The sequence below is a fragment of the Talpa occidentalis genome, unplaced genomic scaffold, assembly GCF_014898055.3.
Source record: "Talpa occidentalis isolate TD23 unplaced genomic scaffold, MPIMG_talOcc4v2.1 talOcc4.11, whole genome shotgun sequence".
Lineage (NCBI taxonomy): Eukaryota > Metazoa > Chordata > Mammalia > Eulipotyphla > Talpidae > Talpa > Talpa occidentalis.
The window spans coordinates 54,409,920-54,422,912 of NW_023601104.1; the positions used below are offsets into that span (position 1 = coordinate 54,409,920).

At 34.2% G+C, this 12,993-nt stretch overlaps 1 long non-coding RNA gene across 1 annotated transcript in view; it reads left to right on the plus strand.

The window, feature by feature from the left end:
* The first annotated feature begins 219 nt into the window (after positions 1-219).
* Positions 220-12,993, plus strand: part of LOC119239041 (uncharacterized) — a 95,615-nt gene continuing 82,841 nt past the window's right edge. Inside the window, exon 1 of the long non-coding RNA XR_005123728.2 lies at positions 220-291. This is a non-coding gene — a long non-coding RNA (uncharacterized LOC119239041). The remainder of the gene's footprint in view (positions 292-12,993) is intronic.

A 12,993-nucleotide genomic window follows, 5' to 3' on the forward strand; every position in this document is an offset into this window, starting at 1 on the left:
TGATACATGATAGACACACAGAATTATGATTTGATGATCTAATTCACTTTATATTGTCTATATCTATCTGTTCATTTAGGGGAGCTGGACAACTATGAATATTATGAAAATAAGACTTTTTATAGCAATAGACTTTATAAACATATAGGAGTAAAGTTCTAGAATGGAGAAGTTTCAGACAAATGAAAGTTCTATAAGAGGGAGTTAAGGAATCAGAGAGAGTGTGTCACTAACCAGGTCCTTCCTGAAACAGTTTTGTGAGTGGCAACACTTGAGGGGAAAACCAAAAAGGTAAACATTTTCAAGTGTCAAAGCAGGACCATGAGGAGGTATTTGTGGAGAGGTTTTTATATTAGAAAAGATCCAATATTTGGATGGAGCAGGGTGATGGCAAGTGGGACCCATTTTGTCATGTTTTCCTGACCTTAGTGATTTGAGAATAATGGCAGTTGCTTTGCTCCTTCTTCCATATCTTACAAAGGTCCTTTCTTTGGCCTACTCTTGCATGGAACTTATTTGAAGGGAAGAGGATTCTGGAAAATGTAGTCTCTAGTTAAAGTAAACTGACATTACCCAAACTATTACATGATACGTAGTTTTTTTGCAATTGTGGTAAATAGACTAATGGTGCCTCAAATACATCCTAAATGTTAACAAATAGATTTTGGGACTTTGAAGATGTGAACAAATTAAGTTCCTTGTGATGAGATTATTATCGTATGGATTGGTTTAACCAATCTCATTATTCCTTAAAAGGGAAGAACATATTCAGGCTGAGGTCAGAGACTGAGTATGTGACTGAAGAATGATCAAAGATTCTTAGTGTTGCTGTTTTTGAAGGTGGTAGAAGGCCATAAATCAGGGAAAATGGAGGGCTTATCAAAATTGGAAAACACAAGGACCAGAATTCTCCCTAGGGTCTTCAGAAATGATGCAGTGAAACTCCAGAATCAAACCTTGAATTCATATTTTCCAATTAGAAACAGATTTAAAATAACTATGATATTTATTTCTTGGATATGTATATATGTGTATGTATATATGTGTCTATAAAATGAACACAGATATAATGAACTTTATATACATGAGTGTATAAATATAACAGGAGTTTAACTGCATCATTTGCAGCTAATAGTAACCGATAAAGTCCCCTCTAACAAATTTTAAAAGCTGTGTCATTGTGTTGTAATCTAGAAAACCACATATCCAGGTTGAGTCTCATTCAGGGGTTTCTGTTTTATACTTCTGAAACATACGATACAATAATAATCTTGCACTTGCAATAGTAATCTTGAGTATGCACATTAAACCTTTATGATATTAGGTGAAATTAGTCTACAAGAGAACTTTCAAAAAAAGGGTAAGAGTCATAGAAGTCAATTCCTTTAGAGAAAATGAGGCGCCTCAGAGTTTTTATGTGACTTTCATGTTTACTCAGAATAAGGGCTACAATTTTAGCAACTATGCAGACTTTGCTTCCAGCAGAGAATTAGATTTGAACAGGACTCAGTAGATTAGATTTATAGCCAACTAAATAGCCTTCTTGATTGGCTATTAAATAGAAGGTCAGTCTAGAAGAAAAATGGTGGGATTTTTTTTAGTCCAGAGTGACGTATAAATAGTCTGATGAGTCATGAGATAAAGTAGATATTTTAAAACTAACTCAACAGAATATTCAGTTGGCTGCTGTCACCACTGCACAACACAAGAAGTAGGAAGGCCAATTTTTGCTGAGTTCAGTGAGAGACTATGATAAGTAATGGATTTTTTTTTTTATTCTTGTGTGTAGAGTTAGCAATCTAAACTTGACCTGGTTTTCCACATAAAAATAGAAAAAAAAATATTTTTAGGGATTGGAAAGTCAACTTCAGTATTATCCTTAATAGAGGTTTTTTTAAAAGGGAATTCTTTAAATAATAAAAAGATAATCTAGCATCTATCCATGGAAAATTCTTAGCTGTGTTAGAGTTCACCAGTTCTGCAAAAATTAGAACCCAAATAGTTAGAGAGTCTTATGGGAACAAAAAATCTTTCTAGTCATTAGCCAGGTAAAGCCATGAACAACTTGCAATCTTTGGGGGGAAAGAGACTTTCCATTTTGTGTGATGTTATGGCCAAGATAATGCGCTTGGGACTGACAAAATTGGAGTTTATAGATAACACTTTTTGTTTTTCTTATGGTAATGCTATTCTCAAGTGAAGAGAATTATGTAAGATTCTCAGAAAGCATAATAAAAGATCGTTAGCACATTGCTATGAGTGGATTCTTGGGAATAGAATGTCTCTGGTTTATGATTAAGTATTTTCAAGCAGCAAGAGGGTGTTTTTGTAAACCCTGAGGCCTAACTATTCAAGTGATTTTCCCATGTGAATGCAAATAGACACTATAAGTGTATACTAAAGAATTTGAAAATAGAGCTAACACCATGAGGTAAGTAAGTCAGTGATTAAGGATGATACTGAAGTTGGAGAACATAGGAAAGTAGACATGCATACTCATTTAATGAACAGTAAAACTTGCATAAAGCTGTGGCTGCACCTATTTTTGTTTTGTTTGTTTTTGATGGCCATAATGGGTAATACCAGGGATAATGAAGGGACTAATGAGTTGTGTCAAGACATATAATGGACCAAAGCTCTTCAGCAGTCTCTCCTTTTAGTGGGTATTGGGTTAATTCACTAAGGACTTAACCAGATCAATTGAGGCCAGGAAGAGTTCAGCCTCATTTACGTGTCCCAAATCTGAAATATTTCTAACTCAGAAGCTCTTGGAGACAGGCAGATTAAGAACTTGAGATATCAATATAGGAGGTTTCAGGTAATAAAATCTGTGCTATCATTAAACCATTGACTGTGGATTTTTGTCCCAAAGTGGCTGTCTGATCCAAATTTAATAGGGCATTCTATTTTTAAAGTAGGTTTTGTCTCAGCAAAAATCCCTACACAGAAAAATGTGTTGACCAGTACGATATCCCACTAAGACAGGAAGTAATTGAAGTGAAGGCAAAAGTTCAAGGAGCATTTGAGATTCTTACCCTTGAAATATTTTTATTATTTCAAGAAAGGAATAAAACGTCATAGGGCCAACTAGATATTGAGTGTAGTTGCTCCACATGTCCCCCTTTTTGTGGTAAGGACAATTTTGGGTAAAATTGAAATGTTGCAATCCTTACAGAATTAAGTTAGGGTTAATGTTCTTCTGGTGTCCATTTCTTTTAGTAATATGAATATGATTAGATTAATAGTGAGATCTCCTTGCTACTTTACCTGAAGATATATTAATTTGGTCTGCATTTTTTTTTTTTTTTGTAGCTAAAGATTTTTTTGGTCAGCTCTTGCAATTTAGACAGGAAACAAAGACAACATCTTTTGTTACTTTATCCACCTCAGTTTTAAAAATCATCAACACAAAGGTTGCATAGGGTAAATATAATGTTCTCTTTGAGATTGGTATAGGTAAAAGTGACAGTGCCAAGGTCCTTAAAATCTGAGTAAACGCAATATTTTCCCCTGTTTATAAGACTAAATTTTTTACTGAAATTTTCATTAAAAAATAACAGGGATAGCAGCTAAGAGATCATCTACTAATTCATGCACTGTTGTACATTTCTGTTTAAATTTTGCTTCATATGTTTGATGGGATTTTATAATTTTTCTATTCATTTTTTTAACAAACGAGATTAAAAAAAATCTTTGGGTCCAAAACAAGTGTGCATATTAATTGGTAAATTCAGGGAGTCAGGCTGTAAGACCCAAAGACAATTCTCAATTATTCATTGAATGTTTGTTTTTAAGTGTGAGAGAAAAGTGAGTTGTGTAGATCTGATCTTGACCGATATTTGAAGATATAATCACTGATTTGAGGTAAGGTTTTTTCCTACTTATAGAAGCCATTGTGAGGTGTTACTATTCAGTAAGAGGGTTACTTTTAGAAAGGGACAGTAGAAGAAAGACAAAAGCGCTCAGTGATGGTACAAGAAAAGGAACAGGTCAAGGAAGAGGAAATCATCAGCATATTGGGGTCCAGGAGGCAGAGCAGCCCTGAATTAGATCAGGTAAATGAAAAGAGAGTTTACTATTGGATTTTAGATCCTTGCTTTCATTATTAGCCATTTAAAAGCACTCCTTAGGAGAAGAAATGTATAATTTTTATTGAGGTAACAAAAATGGTTTGCAACATTGTATATAATTTGGGGGTTTCACACCTCTTCAGATGTAAAATTTTCCTATATCTTAGTAGGCATTTAGTAGCATTTTAAAAAATACTAAGTATGGATTTCAAGGCACTGCACATTAGATTATCACCTTTACATCTAACATTCTGCAGGGTGGCCACTGAAGTTCTGTTCTTGGGGAAGTACCACTAAATTTCATACATTGTTATGGAGTATTATTTAACCCCATGATATTTGTACTTACGGGAAAATGGACAATGACCCCATAGGATCATTGAATGAGTAGAAATTGCTCATTTTCAAATAATAATAGCAAGAAACACTCAGATCCTGAGAATCTCTGTTTCCAAATTCATTCAAGAGAACTCTGGGTTGTGAAACAAATCAAATAAAGTATTTTCAAAAAGGACAATTACATGGTAGAGTAAAGGTTTAGATAATGTGCATGCATGGGATGAAGCCCTTGTCAGAAGAGAGATGGATTTCTCTATCCAATCACTGGGATTCAGAGAAGCAATGAATGAGGCAAGCATCTGTATTCAGTATGTGTAATGTAATTGGAGATTCATTTCTTTTCCACTGCCACAGAACTTTTCAACCATTGCTACCCATTAGAATAATCAAAAGAGCTTTAAAAATATCAATGCTAAGCACCACACTAACCCCAGAATGATTAATTTAGAATTAATGTATTTTTAAAGCTCTTTGAGTGATTCTAATACCCATCAAAAATTGTGGTAATTCGGGCCTCCCCTGCTGGCGCAGCAGTTTCACGCTGAGCTGTGAAGCTGCCCGCAGCCTCTGCAGCACTGGTTCGATCCCCGGCCACTGGTGAGGGTCCAACATGGCGCGCAGACCTCTCCTGCTGCCCACTGCTCCCTTAAGCAGTGTACTTCCGTCAACCTGCCTGTTCTACTCTCTGCTCTGGCTCTGGTGAATTCTCTCACCCTCCTGTGCCTCTGACTGTACCCAGTGCTTGTATAAATAAATAAATAAATCTGTAAAAAAAAATAGTGATAATTCACCATGTTACTGCAAGAATCACACAACTCTTCCCTCAAACAAGGAAAACTTGATACACACACACATACACACACACACACACAAAATCTTGTCTGTTTTACCCCACTGTTTTAATCTGTCAGTTCTTTGACAAGTGAATTATCTTTGTATGGTTCACCCAGAGTCTGTGAAAACACTGTGAAGATTTCCTGTTGATGAAAAGCTAAGAATAAGTTTGGCGATTGAACATTTGAACCATTTAGTGTTAGAGTAACTCAGCAAGATCATGGAAGTACACTTTATGTTATTTAGTTCTTTCTTTCCCTATCTGCTGGATCTGTATTTAAGATCAGCATATGCTCTAATCTGTTCAAAGGTTTGCTTTTTGGTCCTGCAACAGAACATCTCTAGACATTAATTTGATGCTGATTTTAGCTATACGCAAGATTGTGCTTCTAGTTTTTATTAAATAAGCTAGTCTGACAAGTGAATTCTCTAAATTTTTTTAGGAGACACTTTCAAATATTAACTGACTTTAGTTCCCATAACTACTATAGATGTGAAAATACCAGACTAATGGAAAATAATATAAGGGATTTTTCTCCAACTTATTTCCTCTATAGAGATCAGGAGATACGTTCCCTCTGCTTTATGTTTCCCTTTTAAAAATCAGGTATAAAGTACCCAAATGTACAAGACATTTTATGATACAAAGATCACTGCCCTGAGGTGCTGAAATAGCCATTATATAAAGCTATACAGATATGGGCTAGTGTGAACTTAGTATATTTCATTCCTTTATATTCATTTTGCTGTTTTATCGGGGCTTGCAATGAAATATTTTATAGTAGATTTGATGCAAAAAAGGACTATTGTGCAGGTGATACAGATACCCAAAATATATGGGTGTGTAGACCCTCTAAGAGAAAGAATTCACTTGAGTTTCGGATAAACCATACAAGGCTTTTGTTAAAGCTTATGCATGAGAGAAACCAGAGCTGAGAAAAGTTTTGGCCTTTTTGGAGGGAGCTAAGGGAAAATGTTTTAAAGGGACAGGCTCACATGGCACATGGAATAGCTTCATAGTTTGTTATAGGTTAGGCTATGTCCTGGCATGTGGGGATCTCAGCTTCCTCCCTTCAGTCAATTGTAAGGCAATTATTAATCAGCATTTGATTTTTTTTTTTTTTGTTCCAGTATGGAACCTTTGGTTACTGGTACATTTTGTTGGTACATTTGTTTGGAAAGATGGTTTAGATATTGGCATAAGTCTTGCCAGTCCACCTGATCAAGCAGGACTTTGGGGTACCTTAGCCCAAGATTCATTTTCACAGTTTAATCATAGGTGGGTCAACCTAGCCAGTGGTCCTATTCACTTGTTGAAATATGAGCTAGGCAACTTAATGATCTAGTTTCCTTTGTTCAGATAGGCAACTATATCTTACCAACTTGAAATTTCTTTTTCTCCCTGAACTGCCTCACAAGGATTTTTGAGATTTTTTTATAGGAGGGATTAATAAATACTAAAACTTTTATTTAGGCATATTGACCAAAGAAATAACATGGGTATATTAAATCCATCATTTTCTTCTTAAACAAATTTAATGCAAAGTCAAAGCATGAATAAAGTATGTTTATTCCTTAGTTAATGACAAATGTACTATAGTGTAGTAACATAAAATATTAGTAATAAAGAATCTTGGGAGGGATATACAAGAATTCTATACTATCTTGGCAAATTTTCTATTAATCTGAAACTATTCTAAAATAAAAAGTTTATTGAAGTTTTTAAATTCAAAGCAAAGATGGCTAAAAACAGAATTGTATTTAAATCAATTTCAAGCATAAATCCAATTGTCAAATAGACCATAATTCCCAGACCAAAATGTATAAGATGGTGTTAAGAAGTGTCTAGGTTTTTCTGAGACTATCTTTCCCAACAGATATCTTAGATACTTCCATGATATACAACTTTCCTTTCTATAGCCAAGGCCTTTAGATAATGGATCTCCTTTCTCAATGTTTCCATGGCAGACTGTCTGCCTTCTGTTCACAAAGTAAGTCTCTTTCCAAACAGAGTGGTTAAAATAATTGAGCTCTTTATTAAAACATCATATTTCTCCCAGTCCTATTTCCCTACAGTTATTCCCAAACTAATATTTTCAAGTTTGGGTTGTTTCCATCCATTTTCTTTTTTTCCTCCAATGTTTTTGAAAAGTTTCTTTGTATTTATAGATCTATATACCTTCCAACTAATTTTAACAAGAAAATTTCCTAGATTTAGATGAAGAAATGCTCATTTAAGGATTTCAATGCATTTTGTTAATATGCTCTATAGAGCATTTCTACCATTTTGTGTTCCCAAAAAGAATAGGCAGGAATTCCCTTTTTCTGATATACTTGATGATTTGTTTTTGCCATCAATTATATTTTTAAAAGTTAATGTGCAAGTCAACAATATTAAAATTGTTATCAAATAAAAATAATGTGTTAATCACTTGTGAGGATGTATATATTTGACATATATTTCAATGGTATATATATATATATATATATATATAATTTTTACTTATCCCTTGCAAATTGCCTTTTTTCCTTTGCCTAAACCTTCTGATTTTCAGATTAATTTGTGGGCAAACTCCTGCTTTAGTTTTGAGAAAAATATGCTTTCTGAGCCAAATCACCTGCACAGTGATGCATTCACCTAGAGGATCATCCTGAACTCCTGATTCCTTCAGGCAACAACCCTGGATCCTTAATCCAGGGTTCTTGACATTTAAAAGTGGAAGAGATATGGTTGATTCTTTTTTTTTTTTTTAAAGATTTATTTATTTTTATAGAAGATGTGGGGTATAGGCCAGAGATGCGGGGGATGAGAGGACTTGCCAGAGACAGAGCAGGGAACAAAACAGGCAGACCGACTGAAATATACTGCTGAAGAGAGCAGTGGGTGAGACAGGAGAGGTCTGCTGCGCCATGTGGGAATCTCCCTGGCGGGCAGGAATCAAACCGTGCTGCAGAGGCTGTGGACAGCTTCACAGTGCTGCACTCAACCCACTGTGCCAGCGGGGAGGCCCTTGATTCTTGCATTTATGTTGTGCTTTCCACCCATGACTTTTCCAAACTTCTTAGTCCCCCCTCCCTTTTTCTTCACCAATTCTAGAAATATATTATACTAACAACTAGCTACCTGCCAACCCTGTATTTTCCGCCACTCACCACTGTAAATGTGGCTGTTTCATGCTTCATTTTAATCTTCAATCTTTATGTACCAAATACTCCATTCTTTTCCAACCCTCATTCAAGAAACATGGTATATTTTGGTTCTCACTCTAAAATATATATTTTAAAAAGTTTCTAAGAAACTAAGTAGTTAATTCAAGCTGTCTGTGCCTTAAGAGCATATGTGCTGCAGTAGGATTTTTTTTTTTTAGTCCTTTAACAGAAAGACTGGACTAGAATACTGGATGCTGCTGATTCTTTTACTCTCAATAAAAATAAAGTATGTGTTCAAAAAGCTGTCTTCAAAGCTGTTTCTTTTAGGTCTTTCTTGTTACATACACTGTGTGTGTGTGTGTGTGTGTGTATATGTATGTATGTATTTCTCTACTTGTCCATATTTTCCATATGGGTTTTGAAGCCTTACGAAATTCCCCTTGATATTTATTTTTGCCTTCCCTCTCCACTCTATGTGCTTGAGAAATAATTCTTAGAATTTCAAAAGTTTCTCAGTTACCCTTGAAGCAGAATTCTATTTAAATATATTTTAGAAGAACTGTTTGTGAAATGAAAATGAATGTCATACTAGGCTTTATGGTTATTCTGTATAGAAAACAGTTTTAGCCTTAGAGACTGTAGTGTTATCTTTTCAGATATTGACTGAACTGTGGCAAATCTTCTGAATCCAAAAGAGATCATGTAAATCTAACAAAGCAAGTCAAGCTTTCTGTTTGCTAAAAGATAAGGTATTTTTTTTTTTTTTTTTGGCTGAACCTGAACCAGAAGACCAAGATAAAGCAAGGTGTAGTTATCATTCATTTACTGTATCCTCTTCTCTGTTACTACAAATGTTTGAAGAATCCCTTCGCAAGCATTAACCCTAATAAATTTTCGAGAGAGAGTCTTTGTTCCAGCATGCTAGTCAAGTTTCATATAATTTTTATTTGTTCCTGTTTGTCTTCTCCTGAGGTAGTTACTTTGGCCATCGTTAATCTTAACACAGAACACAATATGATTACATCCTTAATTATCCTGGATGACATTCTTAGCTTAAGCATTTTTAGAAACTCAATGAATTGTACTGGAAGGATTAGACTTGGGATCCTTGAAACTTCATTGTTTCCTCCTGTACTTAGAAACAATTATTTTCCTGAGTCTATTTCAAAGCCTCCCCTGTCCTTTAGAGTTTTTGGCATACAATATAATTTTCATGTCTTTTCTTAAGACCTTATCCTCTTAGTTTTTATTAGAAATGTTATGTTGGTTTACTTTTTATGGAGTTATTACATACAGCTTATTACAGTTAGTTGTTTTAAGCCTATAAAAGCCAATCACTAAGGTATCACAAAGGTTATGTCAAAGAGGAATGCAAGTTATTATCTAAGACCAATTCTCTATTTTTTATTCTTTGTATCTCTATTGTACATTATATGCTTCCAGCTATTTGCAAATATAGATGAGTGGAAGGTGAGATGCCAGCAAAGAAGTTGGAAAATGGGACGATGTCTTCCAGTAGTCTTTATAAAGGGTCCAATTAAATAAAAATAATATTCAACCTTTCAAAAATTATTTATGCTTTAAACATTAGCCCAGATTACATCTAGAATTTTTTTCCTTTTGCTCCTTGATTATACAAAGACCTTTATAAAACTTTGCGTATTTTTATCACAAATAATATAATTATTTGTTTCTATTTTCTTGACTGGGCTAAGTTTATTGAGTATAGGATTGTATTGGTCATTATAATATTTCCAAGTTCTAACACTTTTATATAGTAAGTATAAAGCAAGAGTTACATAATTAAAAGTAATGGCTTTTATGACCTAGTTGAGGTACTGTGTGTATGGTATTTTCATTTAATCCTCTTAAAAAGTTTATATGTGAGAGTCTAATATTTTCCCCACCTTTATGATGATGCCCTGAAGCATGGAGAGGAAACTTAAGCATCTTACTTAAGGTGCTATAGTAAATATTGGAACAAGGGTTCAAATAAATAGATATTCTAACACCTAACTGCTCTTCTGCACTGTTCTTCAGCATGAATAAATGAATGGACAAATGAATCACTCTTCCTGATTTTCAACTTGAATGCTTAGATGCCTCAAAAATATAAATTTGAGGGCCTCCCCGGTGGTGCAGCGGTAGAGTGCTGGGTTGCGAAGCTGCCCGCGGCCTCTGTGGCGCCGGTTCAATCCCCGGCTGCTCCCCGGCCACCGGAGGAGGGTCCCACATGGCGCGCAGACCTCTCCTGCCGCCCGCTGCTCCCCTCAGCAGTGTACTTCGGTCCTTCTGCCTGCTCTGCTCCCTGCTCTGGCTCTGGTGAATTCTCTCACCCTCCCGTGCTTCTGACTGTACCCAGTGCATGTATAAACAAACAAACAAAAAACAAACAAATAAATAAATAAAAACATGCCTCTTTAAAAAAAAAATATATATATATATAAATTTGAACATTAAGTTCAATTTTAAATATATAGACCTTATATCAGATTAATATGGCTATAGCAGTATTGAGATATCACTCTTAATTTTGTTAGACAAGCTGATCTGTAATTAAATATTTCAAATTTGAACAACCAGGAAACCAGAGGTAGAGAAATATGAAAAGATACATAGTTATCTAATATACTTAATAATTAGTCCTAAATGCTTCAACTTTTCTGGTCATCTACTTTGTCCTGTATTCTTCAGCTTGTGTACACAGTTTGCATGCTTATAAACTGCACACCTAGGGCCTTATTACTATTCTCTGCATTAGTGTAGTGATGATTGTGTTCATCTTGACCTTTTCCTAGGCTTTCAGCTTAAGTGCAATCTATATCTGGTAAGAAATTTAAGTGGAAATCACTTGGAATTGTAATACCTGTAATGCCTTTGAAATACGTTAAAAAGAACAATGGCTATGATAAACTATTCACAGCTTCTAAAAAATGTATTCATTTATGTCTTCTTAGAGTTGCTGAGCAGTAGTTTATTTAAAGTTAAATTACCTTTATATTCCCTTGCTTCTGTTAATTTCAAAGCAGTAGGACACTATAACCAGACTTCCCTTGAGCAACCAAAAAAATGAGAAACCTATATAAAACTCAGGTATTTAACTGATTGCTTCAAACAATTGCTTTGAAAATGCATTGGTATTTTTGATGAGAGGCCAACAAGTAAAATTTTCTTATCAAATCCATTCTTAGAGGAACGACTTTTTCAATTGTTCATCTAATTGAAGGATATGAATATATTCAGAATAACCTCAAATGAATTTATTATTCTGTCTTAAAGCACAAACAGCATATTACAAAAATTATATCAAATAGGGTTAAGAAGGATGTCAGCACCAAAGTGTCACAGGAGTTTTGCCTTAGCTTCCTAATTAACTCTTTCATTGTATTGTGTCCTTTGTGACTGCTCAGGAGATGGCAGAAGACTTCGTGACATGCAGCTTGGAGATAACTTATAAGCTCTTTTGAATCACTCTCTAGACTGCTGCTTCTTTAAATTGGGCTGCAATCTGGCAACTGTGAACTCAGCTCTGCAATATTTTAAAACTGACGACTGGAGAAATAGGTGATTAGAGCTTAACATTTAAGGTACCTTATTTGCGGAGGCATTTTTGCAGAATTTTCTTTTTATCAGTAGTAGATATAAGAAAGTCTCTTTTATTATTTGAAAACAAGCAAGTGATCTATTATTTCTTTGTTATTAATTTAACTCTAATTTTTATATTTCACTCTGGTGTGTTCAAATCCAGTTGTAGTGAGGATGGCAATAGTAATCAATTTGGAAAATTGGGTCAACTATTTTTAAAATGGACATGTAAATATAGCTATTTGATTAGATAATAGCCCTTTCTTTGGAATTCTATTTTGTCCTAAGGTAGTGGGAAAAATCATTTTTGGAGTATGTCTAGAAAATTGCTGAAACTTACCTGTTCTAATGAAATCTTACATCTAATATCGGTAATTGAGAAGGTTTAATATCTAGGTCAAAATAGCTTAAGAGCCTGAAAGTGTTGTTTCCCTATTTTATATCCCAAAATGAAATGGCATTTATAAGGTTATCAGCAGAGAAATTGAATATATATCTTCATTTGAATTCTGCAGTCATGATGAAATTTGAGATAGATTAATGAAAACAGTCCAAGATAATGTATCTTTAATCTAGCAGAGAAGATAACATATAAAAAGTGATTCATGTTAACACTGAATATACATAAAATTGCTAAAGAAAATGCTCATTTCCTGTCTGTCTGCAAGGATTAGTGTTTAATACCAAACTATAAACACCTCTTGCTCATGTTATAACAGACATGATTGTTAATTTATATACAAGAATGACTAATAAATCTTTGAATATCCATCTTGACTGAGGATATTTCAACATTAATTCTAAAATTATATTGAAAATTTGTAACATTATTATATTTACAAGTCTCATATAGCAAACTATACATACAAATTTGTCGAGACAAGTATCATATAAAAATAAAAATAAATTTTATTATTTGATATTTTTAAGTTAGTATCTTAGATTATTTACCTTTTATTAGTGAGGAAACCATATAAGCTAATGTTTACTGGGCTATGAGGTTTTCCTTTATCAA